The sequence below is a fragment of the Nylanderia fulva genome, unplaced genomic scaffold (assembly GCF_048542155.1).
Source record: "Nylanderia fulva isolate GAGA-0341 unplaced genomic scaffold, ASM4854215v1 Scaffold226, whole genome shotgun sequence".
Classification (NCBI taxonomy): domain Eukaryota; kingdom Metazoa; phylum Arthropoda; class Insecta; order Hymenoptera; family Formicidae; genus Nylanderia; species Nylanderia fulva.
The window spans coordinates 160249-164142 of NW_028190290.1; the positions used below are offsets into that span (position 1 = coordinate 160249).

The 3894-nt window shown below is 37.4% G+C and overlaps 1 long non-coding RNA gene across 1 annotated transcript; it reads right to left on the minus strand.

Moving 5' to 3' along the window:
* Positions 1-1274: 1274 nt before the first annotated feature.
* On the minus strand, positions 1275-2072 carry LOC114932931 (uncharacterized). The gene is made up of 2 exons (XR_003819986.1): positions 1976-2072; positions 1275-1843 (listed from the first exon to the last, which is right to left on the minus strand). It is a non-coding gene; the product is annotated as an uncharacterized LOC114932931 (long non-coding RNA).
* Between the last annotated feature and the right edge of the window lie 1822 nt (positions 2073-3894).

The window sequence follows — 3894 nt, forward strand, 5'->3', positions numbered from 1 at the left end:
GTATATTATCTAAATTTAGTAATAATATATTACCATGAAAAGTAACTGTGATATTTTATTCAAGGTGCAAGTTCACATTGAATATACATACATATAAGTAAAACTGATTACAATTTGATTCTAGAAAATAAGTGCGATATGTTATTCTTAGTGCACAAAATATAATAGTCGTTTATAGAGATTTGATTTGAAATTCATACTAGCCCGTACAATGAAAAATAATTGCTCGTAATGCCAGAGTACCAATTTGTTAATGACTCAGAAAAATAACATGGCGGCCTGCTCTCAAAAAACTATGATGTTTCTCGATGTCCATTTAGAAATAATGTCAAAGCTCTTACAGAATAATAACTACAACATTTGAAATACGAAAAGTATTACATTAGAAGAAGATTAGATTAGAATAAAAATTCAACGTATTTTTAAAAGCTCTACACACACAACGAAGTAAATATACAAAACTATATACAAATACCTTTTTCTTCTGTGTTTCTGAAGAAAATTGTAAGTCAAATGAAACCTTGCACTTTGAGAACCATGTCACTTACTTTTCAGAGTCAAATTGATATATTTTTTTTGTATATTTTAATAATATTTATTTCTCACTTGTATCTTGAATAATTAATATGTAATTTTTTATTGTATATTACGACAAATAATCAGTAAACTTTTTAAGCGTATAGCTTTATTGTAGTTGACCTGAGAACTGTACATTTATAAATTTTACTTAATATACACCCGTTTCGAGCAACAAGGCAAAGTTTTCTGATCAATAACTTACTCCCTGAAAATACGGTATAACACAAATCGGAAGTTGATACGAAAATTCGAAATTTTACTAAAGAAAGATTGGAGGTTTTTAATTTATACAATTTTCACAACTCTTATTTCAATTATTTATTCTACCCATCGAAAGTTTTTTGAGAGCAGGCCGCCATGTTATTTTTCTGAGTCATTAACAAATTGGTACTCTGGCATTACGAGCAATTATTTTTCATTGTACGGGCTAGTATGAATTTCAAATCAAATCTCTATAAACGACTATTATATTTTGTGCACTAAGAATAACATATCGCACTTATTTTCTAGAATCAAATTGTAATCAGTTTTACTTATATGTATGTATATTCAATGTGAACTTGCACCTTGAATAAAATATCACAGTTACTTTTCATGGTAATATAGGTGCGCAACTAAGTTCTCGCTGTTTTTTTTATGAAAATGCAACTTTATTGTGAAAAAATGGTTACAAATGAATCATTCAAAGTATTGCCCATCGTTAGCCACAACTTTTTCCCATCTTTCTGGCAGAGCTCGAATACCGTTACGGTAAAAGTATTCGTCTTTTGAGGCTATCCACGAATCAAGCCATTTTTTGATGTCTTCATATGAGCGGAACTGCTGATCAGCCAGACCATGTGCCATCGAACGGAACAAGTAATAATCGGACGGCGCAATATCTGGGGAATATGGCGGGTGGGGTAGGACTTCCCATTTGAGCGTTTCCACGTAAGTTTTAACGGGTTTGGCAACATGAGGCCGAGCGTTGTCATGCAGTAGAATCACTTTTTCGTGCCTCTGCTCGTATTGCTCGCTTGGAAATGGCTTGGCGGGTAACTCCTAATGCTGAAGCAAGCTGTTCTTGCGTTTGGCATGGATCCTCATCGAGCAATGCCTCCAATTCAGCGTCTTCGAAGGTTTTTGGCCTTCCTTCACGCGGACGGTCGTCAACATCGAAATCACCGTCTTTGAAGCGACGGAACCAATCACGGCACGTTGTTTCACTTAGAGCAGCATCTCCGTAAACTTTTTGGAGCTCTCGATGCGCTTCAGCCGCCGTTTTCTTCGAATAAAATAAGAAAATCAACACTTCCCGCAAATGACGATTATTTGGTACAAAATCAGACATTTTCACACAACTAAAAGTATATGACGCCAAAACAAAATCATTAACATGTCAAAGCGGTTTGTTTACCATATGTCTAAGCTTGGCTCGTGACGTTTTGGATATGTCAAAATCGACCAGCACTTACTGCTGGAGCCATCTATAGACAAACAGCGGGAACTTAGTTGCGCACCATATTATTACTAAATTTAGATAATATACACTTTACGTATGTTCACTTTGAACTGGCACCTTGAATAACATATCAGTTACTTTTTGTGATAATTTATTATTAGATCGTTTAAATTTTTGAGTACCTTCTTTTGAACATGGCCTGACCTTTTCATTTTTATGATTTTTTTAGGATATCACTTATTTTTTAAAGTACAGATATATAGAGCAGCTTTCTAGTAATTCAAGTATCACAAATATATGTATTTTCGATTCTTATCACATAACTTTGTATAAGTAACAATTTATGCAATACAGTTCAAAATAATTGAAATATATGGTATATATGTACATATATAAAATATATAATTATATTATAGTATACATATATATTTTATTTAATCATATATGTTGTTCGAGATTCGAACGTTTAAAAAACCTGCAGGATTAAGAGCATTAAAACATCATTGCGTTAAATTTCATGCAGCCGTTTCATCCCCATGCAACATGCATCATGCATAATTTTAAATTAACATTATTTAAAATAGCGCTCGGCCGCACTGGTATACGTATACGTACCCCGCGCCTGCGAAAAGAAAGCGCTTACGTCGACTCATCGATAATTGTAAACACCGCGGTCGCGCGAGAGGAGATACATTTTAGTCCCGTTAACAACAAAAAGATTATTTTTCTAAAAGTAAATAATTACACAAAACGCTCTTTCGACCTCAGCCGAACGATAGAATAAAGAGAATTATTCTCGACTATTCTAGAAACACGGGCCTATAAAAACCTCCTCTCTCGTGATCGCGGCGCTCTTTTCCGATTGCTCGTCGCGTCAAGAGTGTGTTTCTACTGTACGAAAAAGGATCGCTTGTCTTTTTCGTTTTACCACGTTTAATTACCGTTGCTTGCGGAACATTTAATTATTAATTACCGACTCGGCTATTTCTTTTGGATTCTCCTAATCAGTTATCTTTTTGTAAATTCTGTGCGGTTTCAGTACTTGTATTTTTCTTTGTTTTAGTTTCAAATATAGTTATATTAAACGATACGTGTGTGTCGAGTGTAGTGCCTCGCCGTCTTCTCGCTTCCGACATCCTTATCCTGCCTCCTGTCGCGCACATTATTTTTGGTCCTTCGAGCCGGATCCTCCAAAACCTCCTGTGAATCCGGTGCCACGGAAGCGTAGAGTTTTTCAGTGCATCTGAAAAATAAGACAGTGTCAGAGATGGCAGACACGGCAACTATAATTACCAACGCCACCGCGCTATATGGCAAAATCTCGCGCGCATACGATAACCTTCGGAAGCTCGGCGAGGCCAACATCACACTCGGCGCGGTGGAAGCCCGGCTTCTGAATCTCGACAAACTGTGGGAGAAGTTCGATGCGATGAATGATATCTTGGCTGAGCGTGTAGACGAAATAAAACATGACGTCTATGCTAAACAGGACATACCTTCACTCGGCGAAGAGTCTTACCTAGTGAACAAGGGCCTGATGTTGAAGATGCGGCGTACTCTCCAGAAAAAGGAACGCGCCGCTGCTTCTGCTACTTCAGAAACATCAACATCGGCGCCTCGCAACACGCTACCTCGAATCCAGCTGCCGACCTTTACGGGAAGATACGAGGATTGGCCGGCCTTCCGAGACCTCTTCGTCTCCCTCATCGGCCAGGATAAGACGACGAAGCCTGTAGAAAAAATGCACTACTTGAAGAGCTGTGTCAAGGGCGAAGCAGATCTTCTCATCAGAGACCTCAGTTCTACCGAAGCCAATTATGAACGAGCCTGGCAAACTCTAAGCGACTACTACGAAAATAAACGCTTACTAACCC